Source organism: Triticum urartu, chromosome 5 (assembly GCF_003073215.2).
Source record: "Triticum urartu cultivar G1812 chromosome 5, Tu2.1, whole genome shotgun sequence".
Classification (NCBI taxonomy): Eukaryota; Viridiplantae; Streptophyta; class Magnoliopsida; order Poales; family Poaceae; genus Triticum; species Triticum urartu.
Genome location: NC_053026.1, coordinates 262,764,899 through 262,786,959, shown reverse-complemented (window position 1 = coordinate 262,786,959; position 22,061 = coordinate 262,764,899). Strand labels below are relative to the sequence as shown.

The following is a 22,061-nucleotide window of genomic DNA, read 5'->3' as shown; positions in this document are numbered from 1 at the left end:
ATAGGGAAAAGAAAACATCGATGACTACACATGCATACCTCTAAAAAATGTCGCAGGGGAAAATAACAGATTTCTCATCGCGAGAGTGAGAGAAAGCGAGAGAGAGAGAGGGAGAGAGAGGGGAGAGGGAGGGGAGAGGGAGGAGAGGGGGAGAGAGAGACGTCTTAGGATTAACCATATTCAACACACATTTTTTGTTATTTTGTGTGAACACCGAGGCCATCGCCGGCGAGGGTGAAAAGGAGGATAAGCGGCAACACAAATATGACGCCTCGCAAAAATAAAGGAGATGGACCTATTGTGGTCTTGAGTGATGGTTGTTGAGTTAAGAGCGTGTGTTATGTTTTTTCTCCTGTTGCAACGCACGGGATCTTTTGCTAGTAAAGCATAAATTGAATTTGTCGAGTTCATCATCACAATACGCTTTCTTCTTATGTCATAATATACTTTTACGATTTGTATAAACAAAATCATAATATAAACGAGGTGGTACTAATAGCAAATAGCATGTTCGTCCGTCTGACCGACCGTTTTGCCTTCATATCCACGCTCCCGATAGTCGCTCGCCCCGCCGCTGCCTGTGCCTTCACGCGTCGCCGCCGCCCCTTCACGGCCTCGCTCGCCTTCACGCCTCGCCGCCGCCCCTTCACGCCGGCGGCCAAGCAGCAGCAGCACGCCCCCGATGGCCGAGCTACAACAGCACCACACCGAGCGACAGCAGCAGTAGCACGCCCCCGACTGCCCACTCTGACGCCTCCCCCTTCACGCCGCTCGGCCCGCCCTACCGCACTGGTCGCTCGGCCCAGAACCAATCCCCTCCACATCTGTGCCTCCACTCTCCTCCATCGACAGGTCCGCTAACCGCTCCTCCCATCCTCCCAGGCTTTCCTCGACGCCGCCCCACAGCCGCGCTCCCACACCGTCCGCTGCAACACCATGCCGTGCACCGGCGCCGCCGTTCCGCCTGCAACACCTTGCCGTGCCTCACACTGGAGCCACCGTCCCGCCCACAACTCCTCACCTTGTGGCGGCGCCGCGCATGCCCTGCACCGGCGCCTCTCCGTCGTCCGACCGTCTCACGAGGCCATGCGACTCGCGTGCTCGAGGGAGGCGAGGCGAAGTGGTCATGGGTCTTTGAAGCCACTACGTGTTTACAGTTTCAGTCATTGCACATGGTACTATTCATTCACCCTGCACGAGGTACAACCACGCCATGGATCTGCTTAGTTCTTTTCTTTTATCTACTCTATCCCGCTAATCCCACTCCTAACCCTCCTCCGTCCTCTTTTTCCTGCAGAGCAGCCGAGCCTCAACAAACCCTAGGCAAGAAAAGACTTCCACCGAAAGGCATGAACAGTTCTTTCTAAACATCCCTATCATTTCCTTTGTATCTTCAGAATCCATCTTAATCAATTTTACAGAGAGCAATTCATCTTTGGCTCACCACTGAAGAAATTTGTAGCACCTGATTTGTGTAGCATGATTTATTTTTCAGCGACTTTCAAGTGAGATCCCTGTCCATCTTTCAGACATCTACTAGAATCAAATTCAGAAAATCCCTTCTTAAGAATAGAAGATTTGTCTTCACGTTTAGTTTGGGTTCTTCACCAGGACAAACTAGCAAATATAACCATCTATTTTTACTGCTTTATAATTGTCGTGATGCGTGGAGTAAGTACTAACAGACTTCTGCATGTCTATATTTGACATGGATTATATATATACACAATGTGACTATACATGATTTAGCTAAGATATTTTTCATACCAGATACTGAAGGTTAAAAGTACCCTTCTTCCAAACTAATTAATTGTAGAGTGCTTTTTATATGCAACTACCAATTGTTATTTTCCTCCTTTGCCTTTACCCAATGACACCATGCATTCTTCATAGGATGAGGCCATGGGCATTGTCAAAATCCCAAGTAGGCCATGCTTGACGCCATGTTCAATGAGCTGGACCTTCCACAACCACTGTCCACTTTTACCCATCAGTATCCTGACTGATGAACAATGGAAAAGTATATGTCTAGCAACGCTTTAAAACATGTACGCACGGATGAGAACCAAGATTTAGCTGAAGCACTAAAGTAGAAAATACTCCCTCCGTTCCGAATTACTTGTCGCAGGTATGAATGTATCTAGATGTATTTTAGTTCTAGATACATCCATTTCTGCGACAAGTAATTTGGAACGGAGGGAGTACAAGGCAGAAGTGAAGGGTGTATGGGGTGAGAAAGAGAAGGGAAAAAGAAAGCATTCTCAGTTTAGAAAAAAGAGGTCATGACATGTTTTTAATGGTCCAAAAACATACAGTATAGATGATACTATGGTTTATATCACTGCAATATTTGTTGATGCCAAACACCCTAAAATATTTAATACTATACTATACATGTACATTGCTCTTAAGTCATATATAGGTTAATACTGAAATCTTTATTTTATTTTTAAGAAACTAATTGGTGATGCTTTGTACATAATAGTCAGGACCTGGTTCACATGACTATGCTCCGTGCCTAAATGATCTTCACCACTCTCTCTGTGCCCTTCTATGTATTGTTTATCATTTGTACTTTTATATCTACAAATGAGTAAGAAACAAATGGATGTGCCTCTGTTTGAATCAAGAGAATGTTCCCTGTTTAAGGACCTAACAAACACAATTATGGATTGTAGTACAAATATGACACATAATCCAATGGACGATCCTAAAAGGAAAAGTGTTCAGTCATGATATGCAGGAATATTGGATTAGAATAAAGCAGAATACAATGTGAAGCATCATATATCTTGATCACAAAAGAGAGTTACAGCTCTCGACTGTCTTAACCAGGGCCAATTATCACAAACATGTGTTTCTCTATTAGACTGTGCTATGGTTAATCTCTGTACAACAATTCTCATATCTAACATCATGTGTTTCTAACTGCAGCTTTTGGTCAGGCCCCACTTGTTTCTAGCTATCCGAGGTTCCAATTAAATGCAAGAGCATCTGCAATGCTTATTTGTCGCATTCATTCAGTATCTATTAACTCTTCTTTCCGATGACAACAATGTAGCATAAACTCGCCGAAAATGAGCCACTCCCTCCTGATGCCCCCTCATGGTGCCAGAGAAACTCTCAGGTCAGAAAAAACTCTAATAATTGCTGAAGCATTTATCTTTTCAAGCTATAACAAGAGTTTGGCAACAAGGCTGCCTTGCAATAATAACCTCATCTGTATTATTTTCTGGAGATGTTATATTGCCTGACCATGAATTTGGCTTGAAATGCTCCTAATGAGGCTTCAAAGTTCTGGGAAGTGTGGTAAGACCCACTCTCACATTTAGGTTTATTCGCCATTAAACTTCTGTAAAGGGGGTTACCAAACCACCTTACACACCGTACCACAAAATTGTGTTTCCACTGACAGTTGAAATGCATTTTTCTTAGATTTTAACCTTTGGCCAGAGGAACTTTATAAAACATGGCATGCTGATGAAAATGTCTTCTTAGAAAATGAATTTATACTTAGAAGTTGTGTCCTAATTTGCTCTAGCTGTAGAATTATTGAAGACGGGTTAAGAGTAGTGTCTTTTTAATTAACATGAATTATATAGCAGGATGGCTATGAACTGAAATTATGCCCTCTTGTTCACTAATTATCTATGGACCGAATATACTCTCCTGTAATACATTGGTCTTTCATATGTTGGTTGTGCACACATGACATTAACTTCTCCTTTGTTACTATATTTCATCAGTTTACTGGAAATCGAAATATCACTTGAAACTTCTATGCTTGTGGCACCTTTGATCTTTAGTTCATTGGTCTTTTATATCCTGGTGATGGAGGCGAATCCTCTTGAGCTGAAAGTCATAAATTATCCTTTTGAGTTGTTGCTTTCTGCAAGGTATTTTTGTCTCCACGAATGATCTAATCATGTCTCTGCAATTTTACCTCGATGCACTCATTCAACTAGAAGAAAGTTTCACTAATTGCAATTCATTCATTCTCCATGAGAGGAGTGACAAAGTGTACTAGCAATATGTATTATCGCATTGAAGTGGCATTGTGCAGCTTATTAACATAATTTTCGTTCTTGTCTGCATATAGTCTTTATTTTGTTTGCCTTGCTACTCTGAATTGGAGTGATGTTTGTTTATTAGTTTCTATGCAAACAAATGGATGATAGTACATCAAGTTTCTTAATATTTGTACCACGACTAATATTTGAACTTCTACTTTACCCAAAACCCTCAGAGGTGCAGCATGTGAGACTTGAAAAATGGTTTGGGATTTCAGAGTTCATCTATGCAGTGGTGTGGGTTGGCGGTGTCTGTTGTCTGCGGTGGTCAGAGCGATCTGTTGTGTGTGGGCTGCGGTGAGCTGCGACAAGTTGGCTGCGGCGAGGTCTGGTTGCTGCCGATGATGGCGCTGGCGTGCCGCAAGCCAGAGCCGGGGCATGGCAGCGTGATGGTGTTGTGGTTGCGGCGGCATGGTTTGCGGGTGGCAGAGGATGCATTGGTTGGCAGCAGTCAATATACGATGCGGAGGTTCGGGGTGGTGTCCTTTTTGGCACCGATGATGGTGGTTTGCGGTGAAGTCAGAGCCGCTGGCTTGCGGAGGAGTGATGACGATGACACTTGTAGTCCGCCTCGACGGCGCTCCTCTTTCGACGGCATGTGTGTGTGTCTTGTGTGGATAACCAGGTTGGCTGGTGGTGCCCCTTTGTGGGTTGTATTGGTTTCTAGTAATTAACCGGGCAATTCTCTTCTTTATTAATGAGATGAGGCAAAGCTATTGCCTTAGTTAAAAAAATTATTTTCACAATTGTTAAACATCTCTAATTTTCTATTGTCTAACTTATATGTTTATTTATTTTATTGTTATATATTTTATTTCTAGGACAAATGATAAAAACACACACGATAATACATGTGTTACACGTGCAAGCTTACTATGTAGTATGTAAGACATAGAAGGAACCCAGTTTCATAACAGCTCCAAAAACCCATAGATTTATACAAAGATTTGCTCACATTGAGCATCATGTGAGTGCTAATTATGCATTCAAAGGAAGTTCTTTTCTTGGAAAGCAAAGGCAGTAGATTTTGATCAAAACCCTATGATTCATTTTCTCAATTGCTTCTGCAATATATGAAAGTGGCATACATTTGATTGATAATCTGGTGAAAACTTTATAGAACAATGTCACATGTATATGTAAATCATATCATTTTATGTTTTTTATGGATCAGCATTGCATGTCAGCAGTTTCACACCAAAGGAAAGATAAGGGAGGCAGAAGCGGATTGTGCACAACGAGGTAAACTATTGGAGGTTATGAACCATAGAGAAGTTGGAATACAGTAGGTTTAACACCCAAATAAATAAAGAATGATTTCATTACAGTACCTTAAGTGGTGATTTGTTTTCTTATACTGACGGAGCTCATGAGATTTTCTGTTTAAGTTTTGTGTTGTGAAGTTTTCAAGTTTTGGTTAAACATTTGATGGACTTTGGAATAAGGAGTGGCAAGAGCCTAAGCTTGGGGATGCCTAAGGCACCCCAAGGTAAAATTCAAGGACAACCAAAAGCCTAAGCTTGGGGATGCCCCGGAAGGCATCCCCTCTTTCGTCTTCTTCTATCGGTAACTTTACTTGAGGCTATATTTTTATTCGCCACATGATATGTGTTTTGCTTGGAGCGTATTGTATGATTTGAGTCTTTTCTTTCTAGTTTACCAAAATCATCCTTGCTGTACACACCTTTTGGGAGAGACACACATGAATTGAAATTTATTAGAATACTCTATGTTCTTCACTTATATCTTTTGAGCTAGATAATTTTGCTCTAGTGCTTCACTTATATCTTTTAGAGCACGGTGGTGGTTTTATTTTATAGAAATTATTGATCTCTCATGATTCACTTATATTATTTTGAGAGTCCTTTAGAACAGCATGGTAATTTGCTTTGGTTATGAAACTAGTCCTAATATAATAGGTATCCAAGATGGGTATAATAAAAACTATCATAGAAAGTGCATTGAATACTAAGAGAAGTTTGATACTTGATAATAGTTTTGAGATATGAAGGTGGTGATATTAGAGTGTGCTAGTTGAGTAATTGTGAATTTGAGAAATACTTGTGTTGAAGATTGCAAGTCACGTAGCATGCACGTATGGTAACCGTTGTGTAACAAATTTGAAACATGAGGTGTTCTTTGATTGTCTTCCTTATGAGTGGCGGTCGGGGACGAGCGATGGCCTTTTCCTACAAATCTATCCCCCTAGGAGCATGCACGTAGTGCTTGATTTTTGATGACTTGTAGATTTTTGCAATAAGTATGTGAGTTCTTTATGACTAATGTTGAGTCCATGAATTATACACACTCTCACCTTCCATCATTGCTAGCCTCTTTGGTACCGTGCATTGTCCTTTCTCTCCTTGGGAGTTGATGCAAACTTCGCCGGTGCATCCAAACCCCGTGATATGATACGCTCTATCACACATAAGCCTCCTTATATCTTCCTCAAAACAGCCACCATACCTACCTATTATGGCATTTCCATAGCCATTCCGAGATATATTGCCATGCAACTTTCCACCATTTCATTTATGACACGCTTCATCATTGTCATATTGCTTTACATGATCATGTAGTTGGCATCGTATTTGTGGCAAAGCCACCATGCATAATTTATCATACATGCATGTCACTCTTGATTCATTGCCCTTCTGGGTACACCGCCGGAGGCATTCATATAGAGTCATATTTTGTTCTAGTATCGAGTTGTAATCATTGAGTTGTAAATAAATAGAAGTGTGATGATCATCATTAATAGAGCATTGTCCCAAAAAAAGAGAAAGGCCAAATAAAAAAGGCCCAAAAAGAGAAAAGAAATAAAAAGGGGCAATGCTACTATCCTTTTTTCCACACTTGTGCTTCAAAGTAGCACCATGATCTTTATGATAGAGAGTCTCTTGTTTTGTCACTTTCATATACTAGTGGGAATTTTTCATTATAGAACTTGGCTTGTATATCCCAACAATGGGCTTCCTCAAATGCCCTAGGTCTTCGTGAGCAAGCAAGTTGGATGCACACCCACATATTTTCTTTTGTTGAGCTTTCATTCATTTATAGCTCTAGTGCATCCGTTGCATGGCATTCCCTACTCCTTGCATTGACATCAATTGATGGGCATCTCCCTAGCCTGTTGATTAGCCTCGTCGATGTGAGACTATCTTTTTTTTCTTCTCCACATAACCCCCTTTCATTATTCTATTCCACCCATAGTGCTATATCCATGGCTCACGCTCATGTATTGCATGAAAGTTGAATTTTTTTTGAGATTACTAAAGTATGAAACAATTGCTTGGATTGTCATTGGGGTTGTGCATGATGAGAGCATTCTTGTGTGACGAAAATGGAGCATGACCAAACTATATGATTTTGTAGGGATGAACTTTCTTTTGCCATGTTATTTTGAGAAGACATGATTGCTTAGTTAGTATGCTTGAAGTATTATTATTTTTATGTCAATATTAAACTTTTGTCTTGAATCTTTCGGATCTGAAAATTCATGCCACAATAAAGAAAATTATATTGGGAATTATGCAAGGTAGCATTCCACATCAAAAATTCTGTTTTTATCATTTACCTACTCGAGGACGAGTAGGAATTAAGCTTGGGGATGCTTGATACGTCTCCAACATATCTATAATTTTTGATTGTTCCATGCTATTATATTATCTGTTTTGGATGTTAATGGGCTTATTTATACACTTTTATATTATTTTTGGGACTAACCTACTAACCCAAGGCCTAGTGCAAATTGCTGTTTTTTTTGCCTATTTCAGTGTAAAACGGAATCCAAACAGAATAAAACCTTCGGAAGAATTATTTTTGCAACAAACGTGATCCAGGGAACTTGGAGTGGACGTTAAGGAATCAATGAGGAGGCCACGAGGCAGGGAGGGGCGCCTGCCCAACCTAGGCGCACCCCCACCCTCGTGGGTCCTCGTGGTGCCACCGACCTACTTCTTCCTCCTATATATATTCATATACCCCGAAAACATCCAGGAGCACCAAGAAACCCTACTTCCACCACCGCAACCTTCTGTACCCAAGAGATCCCATCTTGGGGCCTTTTTCGGAGCTCTGCAGGAGGGGGAATCGGTCACGGAGGGCTTCTACATCAACACCATAGCCTCTCCGATGATGTGTGAGTAGTTTACCTCAGACCTTCGGGTCCATAGTTATTAGCTAGATGGCTTCTTCTCTCTCTTTGGATCTCAATACAATTTTCTCCTCGATCTTCTTGGAGATCTATTCGATGTAACTCTTTTTTCAGTGTGTTTGTCGAGATCCGATGAATTGTGGGTTTATGATCAAGTTTATCTATGAACAATATTTGATTCTTCTCTGAAAACTTTTATGTATGATTGGTTATCTTTGCAAGTCTCTTCAAATTATCAGTTTGGTTTGGCCTACTAGATTGATCTTTCTTGCAGTGGGAGAAGTGCTTAGCTTTGGGTTCAATCTTGCGGTGCCCTTTCCTAGTGAAAGCAGGGGCAACAAGGCACGTATTATATTGTTGCCATCGAGGATAAAAAGATGGGGTTTATATCATATTGCTTGAGTTTATCCCTCTACATCATGTCATCTTGCCTAATGCGTTACCCTGTTCTTATGAACTTAATACTCTAGATGCATGTTGGATAGCGGTTAATGTGTGGAGTAATAGTAGTAGATGCAGAATCGTTTCGGTCTACTTGTCGTGGACGTGATGCCTATATACATGATCATGCCTAGATATTCTCATAATTATGCACTTTTCTATCAATTGCTCGACAGTAATTTGTTCACCCACCGTAATACTTATGCTATCTTGAGAGAAGCCACTTGTGAAACCTATGGCCCCCGTGTCTATCTTTTATCATATAAGTTTCCAATCTATTTTATTTTGCAATCTTCATTTTCCTATCTATATCATAAAAATACCAAAAATATTTATCTTATTATTATTATTATTATTATTATTATTATTATTATTATTATTATTATTATTATCTCTATCAGATCTCACTCTCGTAAGTGACCGTGAAGGGATTGACAACCCCTTTATCGCGTTGGTTGCGAGGTTCTTATTTGTTTGTGTAGGTACGAGGGACTTGCGTGTAGTCTCCTACTGGATTGATACCTTGGTTCTCAAAAACCGAGGGAAATACTTATGCTACTTTGCTGCATCACCCTTTCCTCTTAATGGGAAACCAACGCAGTGCTCAAGAGGTAGCAGACGGCGGCGGAGATCGACGAGCACCAGCTGTAGTAGTAATCTTTGTTTTGTTCAATTAAGAGCGCCGGTCTTTAATTTGTTAGAGTAATGTTTAGGTCAGCTTGCTCTGTTTAATTGCTGAACTTGCTCGATTAAGAAGTGTGGGTGTGCTGTAGTCTCCTTTCTGTACCCAAATTATGCAATGACGTGGATGACCACTGTAACTAGGGAATTTCGAACCAAAATTTTTGACGTTCAAACTCATCACACACGGGTTAAGCTATCTGAATCGTTTGTGATGTTCACATATCGTACACAATTCTGAATAAGGAACCGTGTCTGATGACACTTTGCGCGCCAGTTTTTTCGCTGAATCGATTCCAAATTTTTGGCTTCTGCAGAAATATCTACCTCACCGCCCCCTCCCCCTTACCAAAAGCCACATTTCCCCTGTTTCCGCCTTCCTTTCCAAGTTGAAACCTTCACTCCTTGCTTGCAGCGCCGCCTCCTTGCCGGCGACCCTCCTTCACACTGCTCGGTCTGGCCTATCCAGGCAGGTAATCCACACCCGACCCCCATCATCCTCCTCCTTCCACATCCCACATGCCCCGACCGCCGGCGCGAGCGCGACACCTTCCACCCAAATCATCGACCCTCCACCAAATAAGCGCTGCCCTAAGCCATGGTGCATGCAGTATAGCCAGGATCTCAAGGAGCATTTGGCAACGGAGAAGCAAATCGCGGCCGCACGCGCGGATGATGTTGTGATGGCTGCCATTCATGCCGACCCCCAGATCTTGGAGAAGCACCTTGCCATTTGCTAGCTATGCCGGTTAAGCCTGCTCGGTTTACCCGTTGCGTGTGCTGCTCTTGCCTTTCTTTCACAAATTCTAGTGAATTGTGCTATCTAATTTTACCATGCAATCTGTTGCTCTATTGTATATGTTCTATATGGCGTGCAGTGTGGTGCTCACTTATTAACTGTTTTGTTAATTAGTTGTCGTCTTCAGTTAATTGTTTCGTTCAACTCTGCAAATGTGATGTCCAATTCTTCATGCTGCAATTTTGTATTGTCTTCCATGTGAGAAATAAATCGACTTTATCTTTACAAAATACATGAGAAACGAATACAACTGCTACATTTCCAAGTTGTCAAGCATGCTTGGTTTGGTTATACATTGTGCAATGTGGTGCTCAGTTAACGTTTGGTTCATTTGTTTGTGGTGTTTAGTTAACTGTTTGGTTCAATTCTGCAATGCGATGTTCAATAGTTGTGGGTGCATTCTATTATTGTATACCATGTGAGGAATAAATTGAATTTGGCTATAGTAAATACATGAGAAACAAATACAATTGCTACAATTGGCTATAGTTAACTGTTTGGTTAACTGTCTGGTCTTCTATTAGGATTATGTTATATTGTGCAATGTGGTGCTCAGTTAATGTTTGGTTCATTTGTTGTGGTGTTTAGTTAACTGTTTGGTTCAATTATGCAATGTGATATCCAATTGTCGTGGCTAGAATATTGTATTGTTGTGCATGTGAGGAATAAATCGAATTTGGCTGCACTTAATACATGAGAAACATATACAAGTGCTATATTTCCTAGTTCTTAATCATGCTTGGTTTGGATAAATGGGTTTTCCATGTGGCTTGAATTAATCTGATGAATCTGCAATGTGCATATTTTTCATCAACATATTTTACTGATAGCATGCGAACCCTTACTTAACCTGATGACTAACTACCGTATATGTGTTTCAGGGAAACAATGGGAAGCACTGAGGTTTACAATCGAGGTTAGCACGTGCATGGTCCGTTGTCTAATAGCACATTATTGTGCAATTGCAGGAACCATTATAATATTTAGGTTTTTAACAATTTGGTCTTGCACATGTAGGTCCTGCTGTCAGAGGTTTTGACCCACTGTTCGACCCTTTTTGCATATGGGGAAATGAGTTGTCCATGAATATCAGTCAAGTCAAGAAACTCAGAAAGATTGTTAGGATAAAGAAATTAGCGACAAAAAACAACAAGATCTTTGTCTGCACAATGAAGACATCAGTTCACTACATGATGGTACTAACTATTATACCTTGCCTTTTTTTATTCCTTTGCCCCATTTCCAATATAGAGAAGATATTTATGCACATCGTTGTTTTCAGGCCTTTCCAAAGCAGTCCACTGATGATTACCTCTCAAACCATCTCTATGGCCAGGAGGCGAGGAAGGTATTCATACAACACCCACGGTTCAATATTGAAGTGTTCCTGAAGAGAACAAAGGATGGATGGTCAATCATCCACAGGCACTAGCCTAAAGTTACAAAGACCTTCAACATCAATGAAGGCTCAATATTCGCCTTCTGCTTCAGCAGTTTCCCAGATGAGATACATTTGTCTATGTACCGTCTATGATGCTAATTTCGAAATTTCATAGATGTTGCATGTTAAACTTGGTGCTGGTGTAGTTGTGTAATGGGGTAGCTGAGTGCTGAAGCTATATGATGTTATACTCTGATGTATTTCAATTATGAAAATGAAATATATTGTGTGCTTAATATGAAATGTCAATTAGATTAATAAATGGATTATTAATAATCAGATAATTAGCTTGCTAATTGGGTTTTTCTATTGCAAGCGGTTATTGAGAAAACACAGTGTGTGATGCATTCAATAACGCACACAGTTTCTAGGAATAAACAGTGTTGGATTAATGAACAATCACACACAACCTACTCTTGAAAACTGTTTGCGTTAGGCCACCTTGCGCAAACATTTACGACATAAAAACTGCATGTGATGGACAGCCTTTGCCACACAGTTTCTTCTACGCACAATGTGTGATGCATTCAATAATGCAAACGATAATTTTTTTAATATCATGTGCAATGGCAACACTATTGACATGTCTCCAATGTATCTACTTTGCCAAACACTTTTGTCCTTATTTTGGACTCTAATGTGCATGATTTGAATGGAACTAACCCGGACTGATGTTGTCTTCAGCAGAATTTTCATGGTGTTATTTTTGTGCAGAAATAAAAATTCTCAGAATGACCTAAAAATTCACGGAGACACGTTTTGGAATTTATAAAAAATATTGGCGAAAGAATCTGCGTAAGGGGGCCCACACCCTGTCCACGAGGGTGCAGGGCGCGCCCACTGAGGGAGTCCTAGATTAGGGGGTCCTCGGACAGCCGGACTATATACTTTGGCCGGACTGTTGGACTATGAAGATACAAGATTGAAGACTTCATCTCGTGTCCGGGTGGGACTCTCCTTTGCATGGAAGAAAAGCTTGGCAATTCGGATATGTAGATCTCCTCCCTTGTAACCGACTCTGTGTAACCCTAGCCCCCTCCGGTGTCTATATAAACCGGAGGGTTTAGTCCGTAGGAAAACAACAATCATAATCATAGGCTCGCTTCTAGGGTTTAGCCTCTACGATCTCATGGTAGATCAACTCTTGTAATACTCATATCATCAAGATCGATCAAGCAGGAAGTAGGGTATTACCTCCATCGTGAGGGCCCGAACGTGGGTAAACATTATGTCCCCCGCCTCCTGTTACCATCAACCTTAGACGCATAGTTCGGGACCCCCTACCCGAGATCCGCCGGTTTTGACACCGACATTGGTGCTTTCATTGAGAGTTCCACTGTGCCGTCACGATAAAGGCTTGATGGCCTCTTCGACCATCGGCAACGATGCGATCCAGGGTGAGGTTTTTCTCCCCGGACAGATCTTTGTATTCGGAGGCTTCGTACTGTGGGCCAACTCGCTTGGCCATCTGGGGCAGATCGAGAGCTACGCCCCTGGCCATCGGGTCAGGTTTGGAAGCTTGAACTATACTGCCGACATCCGCGGAGACTTGATCTTCGACGGATTCGAGCCCGTGTTAGGTGCGCTGCACAGTCACGACGAGCATGACTTAGCTCTGCCGTCGGACGGTGTTCGGGAGATCACACCTATGGCTACTCCAGCCCTCAATCCGGAGCAGATCGTGCCGCCCGAGGACGGGTGGTTGGACTCCGCCACGGAAGCCACACACTCAGCAGCGATAGAGCCGAATACTGACTTCACATCCTATGAGACCTGTGTTACCGGACCCTTGGATTCGTCCCCGGCCACAGGCTCCGAACCGCCTGCGTCCATGCCTATCCAATCTGATTGGGCACCGATCATGGAGTTTACCTCCGCAGATATTTTTCAGCACTCGCCCTTGGGCAATGTGCTAGATTCATTGAGGTCTCTCTCCTTGTCAGGAGACCCTCGGCCGAACTATGTCCGGCTCGAGTGGGAAGCGGAAGACGAAGGAATTCGTTCCCCACCCACCACCCACTTAATAGCCACTGTCGATGACTTAACCGACATGCTTGATTTCGACTCCGAAGACATCGACGGTATGGACGACGATGCAGGAGAAGAACAGGAACCACCGCCCATAGGGCGCTAGACAGCCACCTCATCATATGATATATACATGGTGGACACCCCCAAACAAAGAAATGGCAATAAGGCAACGGAGGATAATCCCCTCGAGAAGCAATCTAAGCACCGGCGTCATCGACGCCGCTCTAAGCCCCGCCATAGCAAAAGCAGCGATACCGGCACAAGAGACAATAATGCTGCAGACAGTGTCGAAGACGAAGACAATCCCCTCCAACCAGGCTTCGAGCAGGAGGATGGGCAAGTGAGCCCTAAGGAACAGGCGACAGACGGAGAATCAGGGAATGACAATTATATGCCCCTCTCTGAAGACGAGGTGAGCCTCGGCGATGAAGAATTCATTGTGCCTGAGGATCCTGTCGAGCAGGAGCGCTTCAAGCGCCAGCTTATAGCCACAGCAAAAAGCCTGAAGAAAAAGCAACAATAGCTTCAAGCTGATCAAGATCTGCTAGCGGATATATGGACCGAGGTCTTGCAGCCGAGGAATACGAACTCGAGCGCCCAACCAAAAGTTACCCAAAGCGCAGGTTGCTACCCCAACTCGAGGAGGAAGCATTAAAGCCTACACTACCAGCGTATGATGCGGCTGACCGGCCACCTCATGGCCGAGACAAAACGGTGTATCAGCCCGAAGTCCAGCCCGCACCCCGTCGCCAGTCAAACAAAAACACCAAGGCCCGGGGCTACACGCAGGACCTGCGAGACGTATTGGAAAACAAAGCAGGACATACAAGATCGATCTACGGATGACGGGGGCGCGCCCCAACGCGTGACAACGACCGTCACGCCGGATATACTAAAAGCAAATCCAGCCGGGCCGAATACAACGGAGAAGACTCGTACGAACTACGTCGTGATATAGCCCGGTACAAAGGCGCCGCACACCCCTTATGCTTCACTGATGAAGTAATGGGTCATGAATTCCCAGAAGGGTTTAAACCCGTGAACATTGAATCATATGATGGTACTATAGACCCCGCGGTATGGATAGAGGATTTCTTCCTCCACATTCACATGGCCCGCGGGGATGATCTACATGCCATCAAGTATCTCCCACTAAAACTCAAAGGGCCGGGCTCGGCATTGGCTGAATAGCTTGCCGGCAAACTACATCGGAAGTTGGGAGAACCTGGCAGACACATTCATGGACAACTTCTAGGGCACTTATGTGCGACCACCGGATGCTGGTGATTTAAGTCACATAACACAACAGCCCGGACAGTCAGCCCGGAAATTCTGGACTCGGTTCCTAACTAAAAAGAACCAAATAGTCGACTGTGCGGATGCCGAAGCCCTAGCGGCCTTTAAACATAACATCCATGACAAGTGGCTTGCCCGACATCTCGGCCAAGAGAAGCCAAAAACCATGGCAGCCCTCACGACACTCATGGCCCGCTTTTGCGCGAGCGAGGATAGCTGGTTGGCCTGTAGCAACAACACAACAAGCAATCCTGGCACATCAGAGGCCAGAGATAGCAACGGCAAACCCCGGCGCAACAAACACAAGTGTCACAAAAATGGTGGAAACGCCGAAGATACGACAGTCAATGCCGGATTTAGTGGCTCTAAGTCCGGTCAGCGTAAAAGGCCATTCAAAAATGACAATTCGGGCATGTCCAGTCTGGACCGCATACTCGACCGTCCATGCCAAATTCATGGCACCCCAGGAACACCAACCAATCATACCAACAGAGAATTCTGGGTCTTCAAACAAGCCGGCAGGTTAGGTGCCGAAAACAAAGAGAAGGGGTCTCAAAGCGATGATAGCAACGAGGAGCCCAGATCACCAAATACAGGAGGGCAAAAGAAATTTCCCCCGCAAATCCAAACGGTGAACGTGGTAAACGCCACCCACACTCCCAACCCGGACCGGATGCACACCCTTAGGGACGCCGACTTAACAAAACCAGTCATCCCAGAATATAAACTAGGGCTGATAACCTTCAACCGCATGGATCGTCTGATTAACACCAATCAGGGCAATTCAGCCGCACTAGTACTCGACCCAATAATTGACGGGTTCCACCTCACACGAGTCCTTATTGACGGAGGCAGCAGTCTAAACCTACTTTACCAGGACATAGTGCGCAAGATGGGTGTAACGCCCTCGATGCGGCTATATCTCCCACGTGTCGAAGCACGACTTAGAGGCATAACCGCATTGAAAGCAATGTCGCAAGTGAGGTAATCTTCACACAACCCATGTAATACATAAGGGGAAAAGATACATAGTCGGCTTACAATCGCCACTTCACACAAATACATGAATAAAGCATTACAACATCCAAATACAATCAAGGTCCGACTACGGAACCAAAATAAAAGAAGAACCCCAAATGCGACAAGGTCCTCGATCGACCCCAACTGGGCTCCACTACTGATCAACTAGAACGAAACAACACAAAGGACAAGATCTTCATCGAGCTCCTCCATGAGCTTGGTTGCGTCTTCTTCATGGACTCGTTCTTCTTCCTTGCGGGATCTCAGGCAAGATGACCATACCCTCGGAATCACTACTATCTTTGCTTGGCTAGATGCTCGCTCTTTTGCTATGCCTATGCTGCGATACCTACCACTTGCTTATCATGCCTCCCATATTGTTGAACCAAGCCTCTAACCCACCTTGTCCTAGCAAACCGTTGTTTGGCTATGTTACCGCTTTGCTCAGCCCCTCTTATAGCGTTGTTAGTTGCAGGTGAAGATTGAAGTTTGTTCCTTGTTGGAACATGGAGATGTTGTTCCTTTTTGGAATATGCTTACTTGTTGGGATATCACAATATATCTTATTTAATTAATGCATCTATATACTTGGTGAAGGGTGGAAGGCTCGGCCTTATGCCTGGTGTTTTGTTCCACTCTTGCCATCCTAGTTTCCGTCATATCGGTGTTATGTTCCCGGATTTTGCGTTCCTTACGCGGTTGGGTTATAATGGGAACCCCTTGACAGTTCGCTTTGAATAAAACTCCTCCAGCAAGGCCCAACCTTGGTTTTACAATTTGCCACCTAGCCTTTTTCCCTTGGGAGTCGCGCATCCCGAGGGTCATCTTATTTTAACCCCCCCGGGCCAGTGCTTCTCTAAGTGTTGGTCCGAAGTGGGCAGCCTGCGGGGCCACCTCAGGGAAACTTGAGGGTTGGTTTTACTCGTAGCTTGACCTATCCGGTGTTGCCCTGAGAACGAGATATGTGCAGCTCCCATCAGGATGTCGGCGCATCGTGCGGCTTTGCTGGACTTGTTTTACCATTGTCGAGGATGTCTTGAAGAACCGGGATACCGAGTCTGATCGGAATGTCTCCGGGAACATAACACCGGTATGACGGAAACTAGGACGGCAAGAGTGGAACAAAACACCAGGCATAAGGCCGAGCCTTCCACCCTTTACCAAGTATATAGATGCATTAATTAAATAAGATATATTGTGATATCCCAACAAGTAAGCATATTCCAACAAGGAACAACATCTCCATGTTCCAACAAGGAACAAACTTCAATCTTCACCTGCAACTAACAACGCTATAAGAGGGGCTGAGCAAAGCGGTAACATAGCCAAACAACGGTTTGCTAGGACAAGGTGGGTTAGAGGCTTGGTTCAACAATATGGGAGGCATGATAAGCAAGTGGTAGGTATCATAGCATAGGCATAGCAAAAGAGCGAGCATCTAGCCAAGCAAAGATAGTAGTGATTCTGAGGGTATGGTCATCTTGCCTGAGATCCCGCAAGGAAGAAGAACGAGTCCATGAAGAAGACAAACGGACATAGACGAACGGTTCCTCACAATCATGACGTTATCGGAACCAACCCGAAGAAGCAACACCGGAAAGAAGCAAACAACATAGTAAACAACCACCACATAGACATGGCATGATGCACAAACAATTATGATGCATGTCCGGTTTAAAGAGGCATGGCATGGCAAAGTGCACAAACAATCCTACAAATTAAGTGGAGCTCAATATGCAACGGGTTGCATATTGACGAAACACCACATTCAAGTTATTTTGTTCGATCTCGTTTATGTACCCAACAATATTAAATGTTGTCAAACATGGCAAGAGGGTGAAGCAAAGTAAAACTACCTAACTAGTCAAGGTTAAATGAGGCCGGAAGCAACGAACAACAAATCCGGAAACTCCTCATGTGCATATATTAGGTTCAGTACTGTTCTGCCCTAAACATTATTTTAGAGTTGTTAAACATGCAAGATGATGCCACCATGTTAAACTAGGCAAAATTCCACCCCAATTACATATAAAGTTTATTAAATTCGGAGTTACGGTTATTTCGTTATGAAATAAAGCATTTTAGCCAGTTATTTAAACAAATTTAAACAAACAGTATTTTAAACATTTTAAACATGGATGAAAGTGACATATTATGAAACTATATGAAATTCTAAACATTTTACATATAAAGTTTGTTTTAATCTGATGCACGGTTAATTAGTTAGGATATGCATGAAGTGCAAGGGTGTTTCTGCAAAACTGGCAGTCTCTGGAAAAATCGCTAAATTCATCCCGATGGAAAAAATACTATATGGGCCGAATCTGAGACGGACTGGGCTAAACAGGCATGGTTGCAGAAAAGTAAAAATTGCGCACGGGTGAGGGATAGAGCTGGGCCGGGGCTCACCTAGCTGGGTTCGGCCCAGGTCGGTGGTGGATCGGGTCGGCGGGATCTGCGCCATGGGGAAGCCCATGTGGCCGGTGGCGCTGGAGATGGGGCCCACATGGGGAGGCGCTGTGAGCGGGCGAGCTCGTCCTTGGCTCTGCGAAGAAGACGGCGGCGGTGGATGGAAGAACTCCGGCGGGATCTGGGACTCCAGCGACATGGGAAGACGGTGGGAATGGGAAGATCCGGTCCCTGGGCACCGGATCTGGCCGAAGGTGGACGAGGACGGCGAGGGGTAGCACGGATCCGAGCGCAGGAACAACGGGGGTCGCGAGATCCGGCGAACTCCATGCGGCGGCGCGACGAGGCTCCGGGGTCCTGCGGAACATGGGGAGAGAGAGCTCTGAGAGAGGAAGAGAAAGAAGCAGAGGCAGGGGAAGGAGAGAGGAGCAGGTGTCGGGATTCAGCCTGGTGGTCGTCGGCGGCGAGGCGCCGGTCGCCTGCGGGGATCGGGCGCGGGCAGAGCGAAGGTGGAGCTCAGGGCGCGGGGGAGTTGCGGGCGTGCAATGGCGGCTCGGGCCCGCTTCGGCCCAGGGGCGGGCCGCAGATTGGTCCGGGATTGGCTGGGGTTGGCTGCAGGGCGTTGGGAGGCGACACGGCGCGCTGGGGTTGGCTGCAGGGCACCGGGAGGCGACGTGTCGCGCCCGGATTGGTCCGGGATGCGGCGGCGGCGACAAGTGGCGGAGGTGGAGTGGGGCGGCGCTGAATCCGAGGAGGAGGGGCGTTGGCTGCGGCAGGAGGTAGGGGAAGGGGTCTAGGTTGCCCAAAATGGACTAGGGGTGTCCATATATAGCAAATTTGCTAGGGTTTGGGGGTTAGGAGGGGTTTTTGAGCCGTACGATCGCGATCATGCGGCTTCGGACAGAGGGGGGACTAGGTGGGCTGTGAAGAGAGGCCTCGGGCTGAGAGGAGAGAAGAGAAGTGAGGCCCGGTGACTGTTCCGGAGACCGAAACGTCCGGCGAAAATACCGGCAACGGTGCCGCTATAAATTTAACGGTTGGGCTATCAAACGAACTCCGAATGCGATGAAACTTGACAGGCGGTCTATCTACACTATAATAAGACCAGATGCCAACTTTCAAACCAATCCGAGAACATTTGTCGGCCACTTATAAAATACTAATTCGGAGGTGCCGCGGGCGCGTGCAAGTGTTTCTGGGCTCAGAACGGACAACGGACGGAATGAGGAGACCGGGACGGATGCAAGTTTTGAAAACATGATGATGCAATGCACATTATGACAAGATGAAATGCAACACGCAAGCGAATGACATGGCAACAACAGCGAATAAGCGGAGGACACCTGGCACATCGGTCTCGGGGCGTTACAACACTCCACCACTATGAGAGGATCTCGTCCCGAGATCTAGAATGGCACTGGAGGGACAACGGAAAAGAAAGAGAAGAGATAAAACTAAGTTGCTCCTTTGACAAACAAGTGAAACCAAAGAACCTTGAGAGGTTGAACAAATTGAAAGAAAGAAAAACAACAGAGATGAACAAAGTTGAAAGCACTCCGTTAAGAAAGAGGAACAAGGAAGAACAAATTCGGACAGCACTCCGGTAGAAAAGAGAAGCAAAATTTGATAAGATGAGAGAACTTGAAAAGAGGGCACGATACTCCGGTTAAATGGACAATCATAAGAAGAACATGATCTTTGATGAAACAAGATGATGGTTGAAGAAAGCAACATCACAATGCCTCCGGAACGAAAGAATAGAATATAGATAATTGGAAAAGAATGGAGAAGAAAATGCCATCTTATGCCACAAAAGAGCTTGAGAAGCCATCCTTAGGAAACGGGTCGAGCGGAGTTGTTGGAACACCAACAACGGAAGGACAAACTTGAAGTGGACTTATAGAAGGCATCTCAACATTATGAGGTGACAACTTGCCACTCACAGAAAAAATTTGATTGGGTTGATAACAACGAAGAGACGAGAAACTTATTTCACCGGGAGGATAAATGAAGAACTTGGGTCAATTATAAGCACCATAATAGCAACAATCCTTAGGGAAAGCTTTAGGTGAAATATAACCCAATATAATTCCAATGATGAGATTGATGGATTTAAAATATCTCATTCTTGACCACATGTGAATCATGAAAACATGAACTCAATTATCAAGAATGACATAAAACCACCTCCAATAATACGGAAGAAAGAATTGCACTCCGGATAGCAAGATGGAGAATGCTTGAACTCCTTTGAAAAGAATCTCAATGAACACTTCGAGAAGGAAATAAATCCTTGATGAACCATCATGTAGGGCCTTCATGAAGAACTCCGGTAATGAAAGAATGATCAAACAAAAGAAAGAGAAGTTGAAGGCACAAGGTGAATCCTTGTAATGACTTAGATGGATCTCCGTGATGAAATAGTTGAAAAAGGTTGGAACTCCGGGAAAAAGAGAAGATGAACAATTGGAAACAAGAATTTTGATGAACCTCCGGAATAAGGAATTGAATTTACTCGATGAAACAAGAATAAGAATTACATTATGCTTATCCTTCATCAATTAAATTGATGACAATCAACGGATTTGACATATTACTTATTCTCGTGGAAAAGATTAAGAGAGATATACCATAAACTTGAGAAAGTCTTCAACGATCCACCGGTAGAATTGGAAAGAACGAATGAATTGATATGATAAACAAAGAAGAGAAATCTTGAACGAACCACCGTAAGAATAAAAATGATTGAAGAAAAGATAAAGAATACACCGGGACGAATTATAAAATGAACGAGGATGCTTGAGAGGATTTAGATACATGAGAATGAAGAGATCATGAGCCGATTAAAGATCACTTGAGCGAAACACCGGTAAAATTGGAGAATGATAGCTGAAAGCTGAGAATGAATAATCCCGAAATGATGGCCTCCGGATAATCAAACTGAAAAGAATCTTGAATAGCTCCGGATAGGTGAAAAGAATTCTCACGATCAAGACAATTACGAGAGGATGGCAACAAGCTAGAATCACGAATCTTGAAGAGAATGGAGCAAGATTGAGAGAAAATCTTCTTCGGTCTCCAAAATCTGAGAATTACGACGAGAAACACCACCATGAATTGTTGAGGCACCGGAATAAAGAAGAATATAAAAGTTGAATCAACGATGAAATGAATTTGAAAGATCTTGGAGAAGGACATTTGACTGATGATAAATCATTCTTACGTCAAACTTGGAAAAGAATTTGAGAGTAACGCCGGGAAAAGAGAAGAGCCAGGTAAGATCCTGGGAAAAGACCTGTGGGTTAGGCCCACTCAAAAGAAACACCGTTGAAATGATTTAAAAGAGAGGTTGCACCGGTTGAATTAAATGGCTTGAATGAGATAACAACCTCGAAATGGGATTAACGGATCTTGAATGAAAAGACGAGCCTTTTTAGAAAGCTTGAGCACGCCAAAACAAATGAATAGCGAGAAGTGAATTATTATGATGTGCACCGGTATGAGAAGGCATTGAAATGAGGAAAGGGTAAGGTCAACAAAGCTTGACTTGAAACCACCGGAGAAGGAAAAGAACGAAGAATGATGAGCTTGAAGCTCCATTAGAATCTTCATGAGAAACACCGGATATGAACATTGACGGAAAAGGAATGGAGAGGCTTCACATCAATAAGATGGATACTCGATTAAGAAATCTGAGTCCTTGAAGAAAAACAAGGG

The 22,061-nt window shown here is 43.9% G+C and overlaps 1 long non-coding RNA gene across 1 annotated transcript; it reads left to right on the top strand.

Annotated features, from left to right (window-relative positions):
* Nucleotides 1–530: 530 nt before the first annotated feature.
* Nucleotides 531–4,807, top strand: LOC125508552. Its single transcript, XR_007283595.1, has 2 exons — nt 531–1,200; nt 1,298–4,807. It is a non-coding gene; the product is annotated as an uncharacterized LOC125508552 (long non-coding RNA).
* The last annotated feature ends 17,254 nt before the right edge of the window (nt 4,808–22,061 follow it).